This window comes from Sciurus carolinensis, unplaced genomic scaffold (assembly GCF_902686445.1).
Source record: "Sciurus carolinensis unplaced genomic scaffold, mSciCar1.2, whole genome shotgun sequence".
NCBI classification, from domain to species: Eukaryota; Metazoa; Chordata; class Mammalia; order Rodentia; family Sciuridae; genus Sciurus; species Sciurus carolinensis.
This window is the reverse complement of record NW_025920118.1, coordinates 1,121,052-1,138,603: the sequence shown is the minus strand read 5'-3', so window position 1 is coordinate 1,138,603 and position 17,552 is coordinate 1,121,052. Positions and strand designations below refer to the sequence as shown.

The 17,552-nt window shown below is 52.9% G+C and overlaps 1 pseudogene; it reads right to left on the bottom strand.

Annotated features, from left to right (window-relative positions):
- Nucleotides 1–17,158, bottom strand: part of LOC124973621 (probable RNA-binding protein 19) — a 47,351-nt pseudogene extending 30,193 nt beyond the window's left edge.
- Nucleotides 17,159–17,552: the final 394 nt, after the last annotated feature.

The window sequence follows — 17,552 nt, the reverse complement described above, 5'->3', positions numbered from 1 at the left end:
GCAGCTCCCAGGCTAGTGGGTCCCAAATGCCCTTATAGATGGCCAGTCCTGAAGACCCACGGGCATGCTGACGTGAGCCACAGGCATGGAGGAAGGCCCCGACCAGGCAAGGCCACAGATTCAAACCTTACAGGGGCGATCAGAGGCTCCGCCACCCTCTGCTTTTTTTTTTTTTTTTTGCCATAAAACACGTTTTGTGTAAATATATGAGGACAATGGAGATGGTAGACAAGGGGCTTATCTGTCTTTAAGAAGAAAATTCTCATTTTAGTAAACTGAGCAATTGGTAACCCTGTGTGTGGTAGGCTGAGGGGTAGAATCTTAACACCTGGGTCAAACAACCCAGTCCGCAGGAGGCTCCTGAAGGTGTCTGACTACAAGGTGTGATTGTGGGTCCCTGGGGAACTGCCTGTCTCCTGGGGCAGCGGTGGGTATGGGGTGGGTCTCAGTTCTCGGGCATCCTGAGAGGGGTGAGGTTCAGGAACGTGCCAGGTCCTGCAGTCTGCACAACAGTCCTGACAAGGAATGCTTACCCTGCTCACAAGCCCACTGTGTGGGTCAGCCAGGGGGCTGGGACCACCCAGGCTGGGGTGGCCCACCACTGCTCTTCCCTTTCCTGTCTGTGCAGTTGCTGAACACCAGGGGGCGCTGTGCCAGATGCAAACAGGGCTCTCCTCCCTGCCGCCAGCTCTCCACACCTACCTAGCAGGGACACTTTTCGACTGTTCTGAGTATGAAGAGATCTAGGTTTTCTTCCCTCGCCCTCAGCTGCTACCTTACACTGTGCTCACAATGCTCTATTTGGTACCAGGGGTTGAACCAGGGGTGCCTAACCCCTGAGCCACTCCCCCAGCCCTATTTTATATTTTAGAAACAGTCTCACTGAGTTGCTTAGTGCCTCGCTAAGTTGCTAAGGCTGGCTTTGAACTCACAATCCTCCTGCCTCAGTCTCCCGAACTGCTGGGATGAATGGTGTGTGCCACCATGCCTGGCTCTGATGTTCTATTTTTCAGGGATATTTTACACACCTATACAATTAGAGACCGAAGTCCGTTGGTGTGCAAGATGAACAAAGTGTTAAACCAGTGGCCTCATGAACACTTCCGTGCTGCCCTGCTCTCCTCCCACCTAGACCTGTTCTTACCCATTTCTGGCTCCACCACGTTCTTTTCTGCAGATTTCGCTGGTGCCTCTTGGCGCTCTTTCCTCTGTGGGGCTGTGCCGGAGAAGACGCCAACTGGAGCCCACTCGAGATACAGCAGGATGTGGTGGAACTGCAGAGGCAAAGGTGCCAACCTTGTGGGACTCCATCTTGGGACATGGCTGGAGAGGGACTCAGTCCCACGTGCAGATGAAGAGTCTGAGGGTCAGAGGAGATGGTTGCTCCCCAGGGCAGAGGAGTCAGAAAGAGAAATTCAGCCCAGAGCCCCAAGAGAAAAACACTCCGGCCCCTGGGCTGTGCCTCAGGCTGCAAAGGAGCACCCATGCCTCTGCTGCCTTGGACGAGGGTGGAGTCAAGGCACCCCTGCATTTTCTCTAGTCATAGGATGAAAGGGGGAGTGTGACAAGGGGAAGAACTGCTAGCAAGGGGCCGCTCCAGCAGGAAGTCAGTGTGGTCACCCAGAGAAGCGCTCTTGTTCCACATACATGTTTAGAGGCAGTTTCTTAACCAAGGAGACACAGATGTTGCTAATGGCTGCCTCAGTAGAAGGCACTGGAAGCTGCAGGGCCGGGAGGAAGGAGACTTGTTAACTTGGGCCCTCTGGGACTTTTTTCAAATTTCACAATGCGAGGTTCACAAGTTAATTACAATCAGAAAAAAAACCACAAGCAGTCAGGTGCTGTGGGGCACACGTGTAATCCCAGCAGCTCTGGAGGCTGAGGCAGGAGGATCGCAAGTTGAAAGCCAGCCTCAGCAACTCAGGGAGGCCCTAAGCAGCTCAGTGAGACCCTGTCTCTGATAAAATATAAAAAAGGGCTGGGGATGTGGCTCAGTGATTAAATGTCCCTGGGTTCAATCCCCAGTAAAAAAAAAAAAAAAAAAAAAAAAGGGAAAAAAGAAAACCCATGCACAGGAGCCAGACTGGGGAGCAGAGTTAGCTGTACCATTTCTGAGCTGTGTGACTCAGGGTCACTGGGCCTCAGTTTCCCTATGTGCAGAAGAGGAACGTGGCCTTGCCTGGGTGGGCCTTCACCACCCTTCACCTGATGATGATTCCTTCCCACAGCAGCAGGAGGAAGGAAGAAGGGCGTCTGTGGTGCTGGCACCGGCACCTGTCTTGTGGGTCAGGAGCTCACTGACTTCCTGGCAGCACAGTGGGCAGGGTCCTAGCTGGGGATGACCACAGAGGGCAGTGGCTGTGGAGAAATGACCTCCGCACCTGCAATGCCTGCCCTGAGGATCACTGGGGGACCTCGGTCTGCAAAGCATTAAGGTGCCTGACAAAGTACTCGTGGTGGGTTAAATGGTGGCTCCCCAAGAGACGGCTGTGCCTCCACCCCAGAATCTAAGGAGACATCCCATGCAACTGTCACCAAGATCCCGAGGTGGGATGTCCTGTGTTATCTGGGTGGGCTGTAAACCCAGGAGGAGATTTGGGACCAAGAAGGTCCAAAGATGGGGCACAGACGGGAGTGGGAGGGTAGTGATTCAGGGAGCTGAGGGACGCCAGGAGCCCAATGGTGGCAGAGACAAGGACAGGTCCTCCCCAGAGCCCTCAGAGGTGCTGGCCACACCCTGGACTTGGACACCTGCCTGCCAGCTCTGCCACAGTGACCTTCTGTTGGTCTAAGCCAACATGCCGTGGCTATAGATAGTCTTAAACAGCCCTGTGTAGGGAACTCAGCTTATCACGGGTACATGACAGCAGAGAAGCAGACAGTGAAGGCTCAAGTTGAGGCAGGAAAGGAAGCCAGGGAAAGCGGGGGCAGGGCAGGGGGCAGGGTGCTTTCTGCAGCTGCACTGTGGGAGGATGGAGCTCAGGCTGAGCGCCCTCCCACAGGCCCGCTCCCTCTCCCCTAACTGCGCTGGGGCAGCCCTACCTTGGAGTAGGCCAGGTGTCAGAAGGCCCTGCGCTCCTCCAGGGGCTCCAGGAACTCCAGGATGATGGCAGTGACGTTGCCCTTGGGCAGCAGCACTCGGCCCAGGCTCCCGAAGCAGCTGAAGGTCTCCCGCAACTCAGCTGCCAGGATGCCTGCAGGGAGGTTCTTGGCCAGAATCAGGGTCCTGCTTCACTCTGCTGTGGCCTGTGGAGCGGACAGGACTCATGAGGGACAGCAGCAGGGGTCCAGTCTGGCACCAGCACTGTCTGGGGCCCCAGGGGCCAGGCGCCTGGGAAGCAAACCCAGGAGGTGCCACCCTCTCCAGCAGGCCACCTGCTGGCTCCACAGCTGGGCAGCTCTGCTGAGGGGTCAGCCCCCATGCAGACCCTGACAGAGAATGACCAGCCTGCTGGACCTCCCAGGTGCCCCAGCCGCTGTTCCACTGATCAGACTGGCATCTCAGTGTGGAACTGCAGGCCACCTGCCACCACAGGCGTGGAGAGAGAAGCACCAGGCGCAGCCTGTCCCTGCAAGGGGCTGCGGAGCAGTGAGCCCTGTTTTGGTTCCAGTCACCACAGGGCCTGTCGATACACCCCCAGCCTCCCTGGAGCCCTGTCCCCAGCTCTACAGCAGCCATCAGTCAGGGCCATCAGAGTCCATGGAGAGGGCAATGGGGACCCACCTGGCTGAAGGAGTCCAGGCTGACCCCATTGTGGAGAAGGAAGCGCCACAACTCTTGGACCAGCTGGGTCTCCCCAAGGGTCACACAGACAGCCATGCTGCCCTTGGTCTCCTGAGGGAGGGAAGAAAGTAGGCCCGTGGCCATCAGGTGGACCCGATCTGCTCTCTCCAGCCAGCAGCTGAGTAGACCCAGTGGAAGTGGGTTCAGCGGTGCCCCTCACCCAGCCACACCCACCTGACCCCCTCTGGCGCTTTCTCCAGCCACATGTCCCCACGCCTACTCGGGCTCTTCCCTTCTCCACAGTGGGCAGGTCTGTGGCTCCTCTTGCAGCCCCTGGGGGCTTCTGCAGGGCTGACCCTGACCCTGACCCCTCACTCTAAGCAGTCCTTGCTCTGTCACCTCCCTGAACATCCCAGACTCTCCTCTCTCCACCTGTCTCCACTAGGAGGCTCCAGAAGGCACCAGAAGGCTCTAGAAGGCAGGACTGTGTCCTGGCACTGCGAAGCCCTGGTGCTTGGGGTACTTTTGGCACCTAAGCCACTGCAGCTGTCCCTTGTCCCTCCCTCCAACTCAGGCCAAGTTACACTGCCCAGCATGGCAGCCATGAGCTATTGGGCACCTGAGGAGTGGTTCGTTCAAATCCACGTCCTGCTATGCATGGAACTCAGTGGCCTGCGTGTAACAAGGGAGGAGAAACACCCTATGACTACGCTGGACACAGCGAAGCAATGATCCCTCAGATGCATTAGCTGAAGACAGCATCTGTTAGAATTAATTTTCCTGTTTCTTTTAAAAATGTGGTCACCAGGCCATTCAGTTACACACGGGCTTGCTGTCCACCTCCACCGACAGGTTGGCCTCCAGTGTCTTAAGGAAGGCCAGAGGACCGAGAAAGCAGTCAATGGGCAGAATCAAGGGACGTCCCTTGCCAAGTGGCTGAAATGCACTCCTGGTTTTGCCCAGAAAGAACTCTGCAGGGGTCCAGACATATTCACCAAGAGGGTCTGCGGACACGAAGCTCGCAAGTCACGGGCCACTCACGTGGTCAAACACTTGGCTCTTGGTGGCACTGTACTTCTGTGTGATGGCATCAGCCATGGTGTTGGGCCCCATAAACAACGTGTTCCAGTTGTGGGAGCTGCGGGCAGGGGCAGAGCAGGACAGGCCACGCTGGGACCCACAGGTGCTCTCTCAGACACAGCCTGTCACAAGCCTCCCCGCCTTCCTAGCCCTCCCACCAGCTTGCCTGTCCTGGGTGGGCTCCCAACCTGCAGGCAGAGGGGCTGACAGATCTAACCTCTGGCAGTGCCGGCAGCTGGCCTGTGCAGGGCCCAGCAGGTGGCAACTGTCCACTCATAGTGGACGTGATACCTCAGAGCATAAGTGAGCACAGCACCGCTCTCCCCATCTGCAGTGGGGAAGCGGGCTCAGAGGTGACGATGAACCTCAAGCTATAGAACAAAAGGGACCAGGCGGTCGGGAAAGGTGAAGAGGGTGGCAGAGCCTGGGTGGGGCTGGCGAGGACCTGGAGTTGCTGGCTTTGTCCTTGGACACTTTCTTCTTCTTGTAGGAAGAGCCGGGGGTGTCGGCATCCTCACTGGCTTCCTACCTGATGGTGGACGGCAGCATGTGCAGCATCCTGCCCTGTGGGAACAGGGAGGAAGTGGGCGAGCTGCCCTCCTGCCCTCCAGCCCTGCCCTCCAGTGGGGCCTCCTGTCTAGTGGGGCCTCCTGTCCTAAACATGTTGGACCTGCAGGAGGACAGGGACGGCAGCCAGAGCAGACACTCAGTTACTCTCAGTCCAGCTGGTGCTGGGGGCCCCAACACAGCCATGCCAAGGGAAAGGTGCCCCTCACACTGTGCCCCCAGGCCCTGCACAGGGAGAACATGAGCAGCCATGGGTGGGCCAGGTCTGGCCTGGAGCCCACAAGGTCCATACACTGTGAATGAAGGTGCACTGGAGGGGAGGTGGCCTGGGCACATCACAAGGTGACCCTGAAGAGCAGAGCTCCCTGCATTCCACAGGGCCATCCCTCCTCTGTCACCAGGCTCGGTGACCCTGGTGGGCTCGTGAGCAACCTTACCTGGAACACCTGCCTGTCCACTGTCGCATAGGCCTTCACTGCGTGCTCGGGGAACATGAAGGTGACGAAGGCAAAGCCCTTGGGTTTCTTGGTCAGCCTGTTGATGGGGTAGTGGAGCTCTGATAGGGGACCTGAGGACAGGAGAGCATCAGTCGCCTGGGTTTGAGCTGGGCCCAAGCTCAGGGGAAAGTGCTGGGCACTAAGGGTTGGCCACACGAACATAGAACAGCTGCTGTGCACCAGCCACATCCACTCAGTCCGAGGGAAGGATGGTGACTGCCAGCCACGAGACCCACCTCCAGGTCAAGGGTGTCATTTCCCCTCGCGCCCACCCCAAGAGAAGCAAGGAGGAAGGTGTCGGGCTGCACCTGGCTCCACAGCCTGCTGCGCACAGCCTGTCCTGGGCAGTGGCCTCACCCACATAGGCCTCCTCCTCTCGCCTGTGAATGGCACAAAAGTCGCCCCACACACAGTGGCCTCGAGGGCCCAAGAGTTAGTGTGCAGTCACTACCCAGGGCCTGCTGCAGTTAGTGCCACATAAGTGTTCATGACACCGTCCCTCTCAGAAGACATTGTCTGCAGTGGTTCCACTCTGAACACCAGGTGTGGCCACATCCCAAATGCACACCTGCAGTCTATGGTCAAGCCCCCTCCCATCCACCTAGCACTGCCGTGTGACTAGGACACAAGCCCATGGGAGGATCTGGGGAGCAGGATAGCGTGGACAGACCTTTAGGTCCCATCACCTGGCCTGCAAGCAGGTTCCACTTGGGAACTCTGGGCTGTCCTAGGCCCAAGTCACTCACACGGCCTCCCTGATCCTCCACACCCAGGTCAGCCTCCCAGGAGACAAGGGCACCGGCAGCATCTCCAGAGCACAGATTCACCTGCACTGTGAGCCCACCTTCCTCCCCTCGACAAACGGCCACTGTGACCAAGCTCAACTATGGGCCTGCAAGTTCCCAGCCCAAGAAGTAACAGCAGCAAAACCAAAGATGGCCCTGGTTGTTGCCTCTTCTCGGAAGCTCGGTTTGCTTGGGAAGACTTGAGAAAGAAAACCATTCCCAGGCAGGAGTATGGTGGGTGGGGAGGGCTGGGCGGCTGCTGAATTCCAACACCAGAAGCCAAAGAATCTCAGGAAAATGCCTCCATCACTCCCGCCCTGCATTTGAATGGTGAGAGCTAAGGAACCAAGTTCTGCTGGGCGTGCTGGCTATGCCTGTGGTCCCAGCAACTTGGGAGGCTGAGGCAAGAGGATCAAGGCCAGCCTCGTGGACTTACCAAGACAGTCTTGAATTAAAACTAAAAGAAAATGGAGATGTAGCTTGGTGGCAGAGTGACCCTGGGTTCAATCCCCAACACTGTTAAGAAGGAAAAAAAGGAATTCAAGTTCAAGTTCAGAAAGCAGAAGATGCCACTAGATCTGTAGTGGGGACAGAGAGCCCTGTTTTCAGATGAGGAGACCAGCTACAGCCACTGCCCAAGGTCAAGAGCAAGTGGGAGGCAGATGGGGCTGACCCAGGTAAGTGGGAGCCGGGCGCACCAGGGGCCTACATGCGTGGCCAGGAGTGGAGACCTACCGTTGGGGGAGAAGAGCCCCTGCAGGTCCTCCTTGGTACTGGTGTAGGGCGGGTTGAGCACAAAGAGCCTCCCGGAGTCAGTCAGGTCCTCCTCCTCCTGGTTCTTTCCAAGCAACCAGACTTGCCAGGGCTGCACACTGTTCTGCAGGGTCCCCTTGGCTGTGGGCACGTGCTTCTCCCTGAACACCTCGATGTAGCATCCACCTGCAGGAGGAGAGGGTCAGGGCTCCGGGGAGCCTGGGACTTGACACACCTGGCTGGGGACCCAGGCCCTGGCTGCAGGCTGCCAGATGCTCCAGCTGGGAAAGGCGATGGGCCCAACAGCAGGCTCTGTAGCAGGGCAGCAGCCTGAGCCCCCGGGACCTCGCTCAGCCTGCCAGCATGGCCTTGGTCTTTGGGGCCTGCTCCCAGTATCCCAGGCCAAGTGACAGGTCCTCTGAACTCTGAGCCCACTCTGGCACTGCTGGCGGCTCTGCCTTGGGAAAGGTCTCATGTGACAGCCCGACCCTGAACAATCACCTGCTGGTGAGCAGGTTGCAAAAACCACCCTGCATGTGTAAGGAGGCTGCAGGGATGGCCTGCCTCTGCCCGCACTGCAAGAGCTTGATGGATACCTTCCCCCAACCTGCCAGCAGGACTCCCAGGAACCCCCGTATACCCTGACACAACGCAACCCCAGGAGTCCGTGGTTGGGTGCAATCGCCATCCCTGCCAGAGAGGGTGGAGGACCACGTCCCAGCTTGGGGAAGGTGCCCTTGCTGCACCCCCACCAACCCTGTCCAGAGGCCAGAGCCTGCTCCTCACTCCAGGAGGCCCAGTAGCCACCCCGCCAGAGACCTGCCTCCTCCAACCCCAGCCCTCACCACTGCCCTGACCACTCCGTACTGCCCAGGGCCATTGGCCCGCTCATGGGCTCGGGGGCTGCCTACCTCTCCTCAGCCCCTCTGCTGCTATACCCTCAGAGCCCGCAACATAGGGTGGGAGGAAAAGCTGGGCACAGACATACATGAAGAAGTTCACAAGGGAACAAGGAGCCCGAGGGGCCTTGCCAGTGCCCCCTTACCCATGTATGCCCTGTCGCACTTCAGGGCTTTCTTCACTTCCTCTTCGCTGCTGAAATTCACAAAGACGTACCCTGAGGGGGACCAGGACAGAGGTAACTGCAGGCCCTGCAGACACAGGGAGTCACTGGGGATGCTGCACCCGGCTCGGGGCAGAGGCTGGAAGTCTCCAAAGCACACCCGCCTCCCTCCCCACCAGGTCAAACTCCCTTTTGAGGAGCCCTCCACACCAGCCTGGCTTGGCAGGCGAAGGCAGACAGATGCCAGGAGTCAGAAACAAGGGCCTTTCTGCCTCCCTCTCAGCCTCAGCCCTTCCCTGACCAGGTTCTGCAAAGGAGAAATGCTCACAAAGGCCCCTTGACCCAACCTAGCACTGGAGGGCTGGACTCTGCCACCACCCTCCCAGCACCAACTTCCCTCCAGCCATGCCCCCTGCCCCTGGGCAGCCAGATCCAGGGCTCCAAGGCCAGGGGCGGAGGTTCACTGTCAGAGAGGACACCCAGGGGCAGCACCACGCACGCTCAAAGTGCCGCCTGCCAGCACCACTCCTGGGGAGCAAGAGGCCGCGACTCACACAGTACCAGCAGGTGGGGAGTCTTTCCTGATCATGGGAGGCCTCCATAACCTCAGACTCATGGGGCCTCTACCCGTGGAGCCTCAGAGCAGCACCCTGTCTACGCCACCATCTTCCACCAACATGAACTCAGCCCAGCAAACCCAGAACTGCTGACCTCTATCTAAACAGATGGGGGAACCTGCCAGAAGAGCAGAGGCTGGGCAAGGAGAAACAGGTGAAGATTCTGACACTGTCCACCAGGTTGCCAGAGGCAGGAAGGAGGCCATCAGAGCAGTGTCCTGACCAGGGTAGAGTGAGGACCACCACCCAGAGAGGAGACATGCCCCGCCCCTTGCCGGCCTCCCTGACTAGGCACAGCTCCCAGACCTCAGCCGTCTTGTTTCCATGCATGTTCCTCACTATCCAAATGGCCTCTGGCTTCAGGGGCGCCAGGAATTCCATGACATTCTTCTGCAAGGAGAAGTTTGGTCCCTGATCATCAGCGCAACAAGAAAAGTGCGGCCCAATAAAGAGAGGAGGGGCAAAGTACTGAATCAGAAAAGATAACAGGGCGATTATGGTTCTGCTTTCAGTTATACTCGTCTTTCCTCCGTCGTAAAATAGAATTGGAAAATAGAGATCAGAGAAGAAATGTGTAACAACTATAGAATAGTAACATCATCGCTGCTGTTTTAAAGCATTGTATCTGACCTTTTTTGAGGTTTATTTTTTTTTATATTTGGGGTCAAATCTAGCTTTTCTCACTTCACTCTACAGCATAGATATCTGTCCATGATACTTCACGTTGTAAGGAGACCCCTGTATTGTTAACCATTCTCTTCTCTGGATGTGTGTATGACAAAAACACATATTTCAAAAAATATGTGAACAGGCAGGGTGAATTCACGGAAAATGCTGAAAAGTGAAAATCAGAAAACAAAACTGACTCCTAATTCCAAGGGCCAGTTCTCCCTTCCTGGCTCCTTCTACAAAATAAAAGCAGTGAAACCAGTTTTAATCTGGGTTCTGGGTGCTCAGAGGTCCCTGCTCTGAGTAACCTGTGATGCCAGCCACCAGACGAAACTATGAGAAGGCTCTATGTCATGCACCCAGTCTGTAATAGTGCTGCTGGCTGGTTCCATCATCACCATTTCACAGGTTGGGGAGCCGAGTTGAAGGGTTAGGGAATTTCACCCCATTTCCTCAAAAAATCCCAGCAGCTCAGTGGCAGAGCTGGGGCATGAAATTTGAAGTCCACAATCCTAGCACATGCACCAGCCTGCACAGATGGTACAGAAGTGTCCCTTGTGTCCCCCAACCTGCATCCTTGGGTATGCATCTCATCACGGAATCTTAAGGAATTAACTTCCTATGTCACTATTAGCTGGCGCCCCAGATCCAGCAGTTCTCCCACAGAGGCCCCTCTGTTCTTACACCCTGCAATAGAAGGTCAGTCTATAGGAACCAGCTCCATTTCATGGGGTCAGCCAGGGAGGGCGAGCAAATGCATGGGTAGATTGTGTTCTCCAACCCAGGTTGGTCCCAGGCTGCACTGTCCCCAGGTGACCTTGGGCAAGTTGCACTTGGTTTACATTCTTGCTTGCTGATGTAAAACCGGCCAGGCAGCACTGTTCTAGACAGAACACCAAGTAACTGTGGAATCCCAGGCCTGGGCTTTGGCCCTCCATCTCTTCTCAGTGTTTCTGAGCAAATTCAGCTGGCCCTTCAGTCTCGTGGCTCAGATGTGGGGTCTTCAGCCCTGGGAGGCAGGTTTGACACAAGGTGCACAGGCCCTTTAAAAGGGGACCAAACCCAGACAGGCCTCCCCCCACAGCATAGGCCGCAGGGGCCTCCTGTCAAGCTTCTATCATGAGCTTCCTCCACATTTTGTCAGAGCAGAGATTACGACTTCAGTTCTATCCCCTTATTCAGAGGGTCTGACAGTGGGCTTTTGCAGAAAGTGACCTGCAAGCAATGGGGTATGGTGACAGGAGAGTCCCTTGGGAGGTTTTTTCATGTCCAGAGGCCCAGGCCCAACTCCCAACCCACTGAAATCAGTCTGAGGGACAGAGTGCAGGCCTCTGGACTAAGTCTCCAGAGATGGGATCAAAGTCAGATTAAGGAGCCGTAATCCCAAATCATCTTCCCACAGTTATTCCACAGACACCTTTTCAAGTCGTTTACAAACTGAGGCATCCTGTTGGATTCCTCGAGTGTGATGTGCAAATGTGGCCTCTGCTTGTCATTTCTGTTCCATCCTGGTTAAGTCAACTCCCACTGGAGTTGTCCCATAATGGAGGCACAGACCAGTCACGTCCCTTACATAGTGATGGAAACCTGTGTCCCAGCTCCTGGAAAAAACATGATTGAGAGATACTTTGAAGAATGTGTAAGAGTCTATGTTGCCAAAGCTCCTCTACCCAAATTAAGGTTCTGTCAAGTGCAAGGTATGAACAGCCAGAGAAATGTGCCCACTGATTTTGTCTTATGTCAGGACACATTTATGTCCTGAACAAAAACCTCATGAGTCCTATACATAAAGGGTTAAAGCTTCTTGATGGAGCTATTGCTATGCAGACTTTGATCTTTCATTACCTCACTTTGCTTATGAACTATATCTGGTTATTAAATCAGGCTCTGGATTGAATACGCTGTGTTCCTCCTAAAGATTCAGAGCTCACTCTGCAAACTAATCAAAGTTAACTCAGCTCAACTAATAAAATCTCCCTCTCATCCGATTCTCTAATACTGTTATGCAGAATTCAGCCTTGATATTTTGGTGCATGGCTTCAGAGATTAGTGGTTCTTAACTTGGGGGCAATTTTGCCCTGGGGACATTTGGCAATGCTCAGAGCTAATTTTGGTTGTCACACCTAGATAGTGTTACTGGCATTGGTGGGTAGAGGTCAGGGAGGCTGATAAACGGTCTGCTATATTTAGGACAGTCTGCAATATTTAGGACAGACTCATAACAAGAGTAATTCACCATCCCAACATTGCCAGTATTGAGGTTGAGAAGCCCTATTCTAGAACTATCCTGTATATATGCAAATCTATGCACAAGCATACACTTTAACTGCTGTTCTGAATTTTGCTTGTTTGCACTTACTAGCGTGGAGATCTATCATTCTGTCACCTGCATGTACTAGAGAGCGTTTAGGGAAAAAAATGACACCCTAATGTTTTCTACCAAAATAGGTAAGTCTTTGCACCCTTACCCAGCAAATTCTCAATTCTGAGCAACTGCAGTTGTGTTTCTTCCAAGTGAATTGATCCCGGAGCAGTCCACGACTGTCAGCCCAGGTCAGCAGACGACATGATCGTATTAGAGCAGGCACGTGTACAAAGTCTGAACCATTCAGCCCCCAGGGCCTTGGAAGTCAGGCTGCATCGAGTGCATGGGCTGCTCCCTGTGTTCTAAGCCTGGAAGTACTCATGAGTCATGGCTCTGAAATCCACCTCAGATGTCAGCTGAAAACAGGCTTTGCATAATCAAGTTCACAGATGAAGTTGGACCTGCCCTGCTAGGGACAGGCTCATCCATATCCTGGTTTAAAAAAAATATATTGCATTTTTAAAGCGGAAAGAAACATATTTAAGAAAATATAAAAAAGGGGAAAGAGAAGAGTTTTCTGGTCATTAATTATAATAAAATGCAGAGGGAAAAATTCACTTTAAAGGCATACTAAAGCACTGTAATCTTCAAAGAGATAGAGGAGGCTCAGTTGCCTAGGAAGAGAAACCTTAACCAGGAGGCCACAATTTCCCACTGATTACAAGCAGCCATGGTGAGGGCCCCAGTTGATGGTGGTGTTGGGTGAGGAGCAAGTTCTTTTCCCGCTTGGCTAAGATCAGTTGCTCAAGTCAAATGTGGTGCAATGGAAGGTGCCGATTTTCAGATCTACCCCAGGACCACTGTGCCCACCACTGCTCTTGGAGGGTCCTCAGACTCATCCTGCTAATTGGGACCCTGTGTCTTCAGGATAATTCTAATTTAACTACATCAGCTCATTGCAAGGTGAGAATGCAGGTCCAGGGTTGCAGACTTCCACTGCACTAAAACCTTTTACCTTAATGTCAAATTTCCATTTTCAAAAGCCAAATTGACAAGAATGCTGCTGAATTTGACCTTACTGTAGCCAGGTAGCCAAGGGTTGAAGGTTCTGAAAGTGTTGTCCCATCTAGGGAGGTGACATCAATGAATGACACTATATTGACAGCTGAATATGAGTTATCCAGAGAGTTCCCAACTTGCCTGCATAACCATGTGTCAGAACAACCTGAGAATTTCTTTTAGGGGTCACAGGATGTGTTAGGCAGGACCATGCTTATTTTCCCTGCTTGCAAAAACACTTCTTAGGTCATCGTAAGACAGTTTAAATGAGGGTCTTTGGGGAACTAAATTGGAGAAGAGGCTTTGTCAACTTTTTGATATTAAAATACCCCCTGGAATGATCCTGGAGGGACAGGAAACATCCCCTCCAACACTTCCCACCTTCCAGCTCTCAGCTCCTGCCCTTTCTGCCAAACAGCCCCCCATTCCTAACACATGCATTTCAAACTGCAGCCTAAAAAGTAGAAAAGAGTTCACTAGTAAGGCAAGGTAGCCAAGACAGATTGCATTAAGATATTTTTATTTCACTGACATATACACACGTGTACGGGTAGGTTGGACTAGGACAAGTGGTCTTCTGGGGCCAGCTCTTATTGACTAGTGACTGCTATTTTAGAAATCAGTCCACATGCAGAGATTTCCAAATGGTAGTTTGCCAATTTCCATGGTGTAAATATTTCTACCCTGGCAATTTCAGACATGCAAATCAGAATATCCCCCTGGAAAGCTAGTGGTTTTCATGAAATTAGTGGCATGCTGGTAAATGTTAAAAGATGTATCAGACTCTGACTTATAGCTGGAAAGTCACGGGTGGAAAGTCGAGTTCCCTGAGGTGGGACCTCAGTAACACATCCTGGGGGCAGAAAATTGGGCTACCCCTTGGAGAAATTGAAGGGTAGTATACCTACCAGAGGCCCCTGCTGACCCATGAAGAGCTCTGGCACTGGGGTGATCTCCCAGAACTGCCCTAATTTGGAGTGAGGAGGAGGTGGGCTTTGTCCCACTCCTAGACCAGTCCTGGAATGGTGGAGGCCTTGGGAAGAGTGAGGTGGGTCAAATTGTTATCTGCATCTGAGGGCAATTTCTGCAGAACAGATTCACAGTCATGATCACCCCCAACTTGCAGCCCTAGGGGAACATTGGCTCAGCCCTAAGGTCAGGGCAGCACACTGTGGTGTCTTCTACTTTAGACTTGAAAGAGGGGAGAAAATAAGGTATTCTCACATGAAGGAGCCCAAGCTAGCCTGCTGAAGAATGATGGATCACAGGACCCAGTTGTCCCAGTCAAGACCACCCTAGGTCCATCTACAGCAAGCAGATCCCTGAACATGAGAGAGCCCTCGTGCATCCCAGGGATCCATGTCCAGTCCCAGCAAGCAGGTGTGTGTGTGAGTGAGTCCAGCAAGAAAAGAACTGCCCTGCAGACTCCCAGACTCCCTAGCAGCAGCACATGTTATCCCTCTCTGCCACCACTGTGGCCTGAATGTGGTTGGTCCATGTCTAAGAGCTCACATGACAGAAGCCTGGCAGTCCATGTGGTGATGGAACCCTTAAGAGAAGCAGCCTAGTGGGAGGTGGTCCAGTCACTGGGACCACTGCCCTTGCAAGAGATGGATGCCATCTTGTGGAATGGTTCTTGTAAGAGCATGTTATAGCAGAGCAAGTCTGGTCTCTGATTCCTCGGGCTTCATCTCATCAGGCCACCTTCCCCTCTCACATGTAATCCTACCCCAGAGAGCAGCGGGACCCGGGTTCATCTACCCCTTTCCAAGTTGTCTCTTGGTTCCAGCTCCCACTACCAGCTCCTTCCTCCACAGTCACCAATTGCTGTTGTGAAAACCCAGAGCTTTCCTAACTCCAACCTGGTGGCTCAAACTTCTGGCCTCTAGTAGTGCCACCTCTTTTCCCCTCCAGCCTCTGTAGTAGTGACTTCTGGCTATTGATGATTGCCAGGGTGTGTGTGTTTGGGGGGGTTCCTTTTGCTCCAGCATCTCCAAGGGCTTTGCCACTGATTCTCCACATTCAGTTCCTTTAAATTGAAGTTCTTAGCATTTTCCTTCCGACTGGGGCCAGTAATGGACATGCCATTGGCTTATCTGTGCCTGTCTTGTGCCAATCCAGGGCACCTCCCATGCAGTGTCCCCCTGGAAGTTATACAGGATAGAAGCAGTTTGGCATCAGATGTCAATCAGATGCTGAGTATTTAGCAGAGGACACAAATGCAAAACCCCAGTCATTGTGGAGTTATGAATTCCAAGTGGGGAAGTCAGATAAACCAAAAAATGCAATCCTAGTTGGTGGTCAGTGGCAGTGAGAAAATAAAGGAGACAAGGGGTAAGGTTATAATGGTAAGTGTGATAGAAAAGGTCTCATGAAGAAGGTGGCACAACAGTAAAGACCCGAAGGGAGTCAGGGAACCGTGCCACTCTCTGAGGATTGCATATATAGAGGAATGAGCAGGGTCAAAGCCTCTGCTGTTGGGGAACAGGCAACCCACCTCTCCCCCACATCCTGAGGTCTTGCCTCTGTCTCTGCAGGCTGAACTCAGTTGAAAGCAGAACTAGGGGCATATGGCACAGGCCAGAAGTGACATAGCTCTGCTTCAGGTAGGATGGGAATCCCTGGAGATGGGGATCAACACCGGGTGTCTGACAAGGCCGAGGAGTTGTGCCTTCTTGTCCTCCCCTTGGAGGAACTGAATTCCCTCTGCTACCATGGACAGCAGGAGAACCAGGGCACATCTACCCCTTTCTTAGGTGAATGTCTCAGACCCAAGAGAGCTCACAGATATGTAGAACTAAAAAAGGTTGAACTCAGAAGCAGGGTACCATGGTAGTTACCAGGTCAGTGGTGGTTGGAGAGATGATCAAGGAATACAAAATGTCTGATATGAAGATCAAGTTCAAGAGGTCTAGTGTGTAACATGGAAATCACAAAGTACTCTTGAAAGTTGCTCATGCATTTCCCTGCATACTTGTTTTCTGTAATAAGAAAGTAAAATCAACTCTTAGCTTGGGCCAGTCCTCAATGTACATGTTTCAAAACATGTTTTGGTCAATTAAAAAATATCAGTATCATCTTTCTACTTCGCTGCAGTAATGCTGTTAGCCGAGTTTCTAGGATCAATCTTGGCTTTTGGGCCAAATATCTGCTCTTCCAGGCAGCCCTAAGTCAGGGGCTGAGCATGGCAGTGCTCTGGCCTGGCCATTTATGCCCCCAGTGCAGGATTCTTCCTTAGAGAAGCACTCTTGTCTCCACTCCCAGTTAACCGATAATGTTAGGTTCGCTTCCTCCATCTTTAGCAGACATGGGCAGTGTGCAGGCAAATGTTTAACCACCTTCTCCAATTGTAGCATCTGCCAATTTCTGTGATGTAAACTCACAACACCCGATTACATGATATGGAGTAGCACTCACAATTGAGAGTTGGCTCCAATTTATCCCTGGGAGTTGCCTTTAATAAACCACTGTCCCTTTTTACTCCATCTCTGCATTTGTTTTCTTGGCAGCCCAACATCAGAGATCAGACATGCCCACCTTCTGAAGTCTCCCTCTTTCCACATCCTGTCCATCAGCCCATCCAGTAAACTCAAACACTCTGAACCTGTCCACATCCTTTCTTCTGTCCTTTCTAGAGATTGAACATGGATCTCAATGGGCTTTGTTCTTCCTGACTGAGTGCTTTCTTACAATTGGCCTAGGAGAGGTCCTGACACACAGTAGGTGCCTCAGCATGTACTGGCCAACTCAGGCAATCTGGTGTGTGTGGCTAGAATCCAGTGCACATTTCCCCAGCCTCCCAGCCCACTCTGGAGTTCATCTGCAACTTCAGCAGGCATTTCTTATCCACATGAGCATCATGTTGATGGCCTCCCACCTCAAAGTCTCAACCTGCAGTCTTTCTCTGGCCATTGTAGCATGCAAGAATCACACACAATCCAGAAGTACTTAGACATTCACACCCAGAGGCCCTGCCCCTCATCTGATTAACAAAAGATGGTTAAGTATCCCACAGCTTCCTCTTTACCTGGATATCCATCCTTAGATCCATCAAGTTGTCCCTATCTTAGTCTGTTTGAGCTACTCTAACAAGAGACCATAGATTAGGGGTGGCTTATAAACAAGTTTCTCAGTTCTTTGAATTTCAAGATCAAGGTACCAGCAGATTCAGTGTCTGGTCAGGGCCTGTTTCCTGGTTCACAGACACCTTTCTGGTTTCCACGTGGAAGGGGCAAGACAGTTCTCTGGGGCCTCTTTTATAAGCGTAGTAGTCCCTTCATGAGGGATGAAGACACTGCACCCTCATGGTCCAGTTGCCCAAAGCCTCCATGTTCTACTATAATCTTGGTGTCAGGTCTGCAACATGAGTTTTGGTGCAAGAAATATTCAGGTCACCTCAGATCTCAATAGGATAAAGCCCCGTTGCTCAGGCC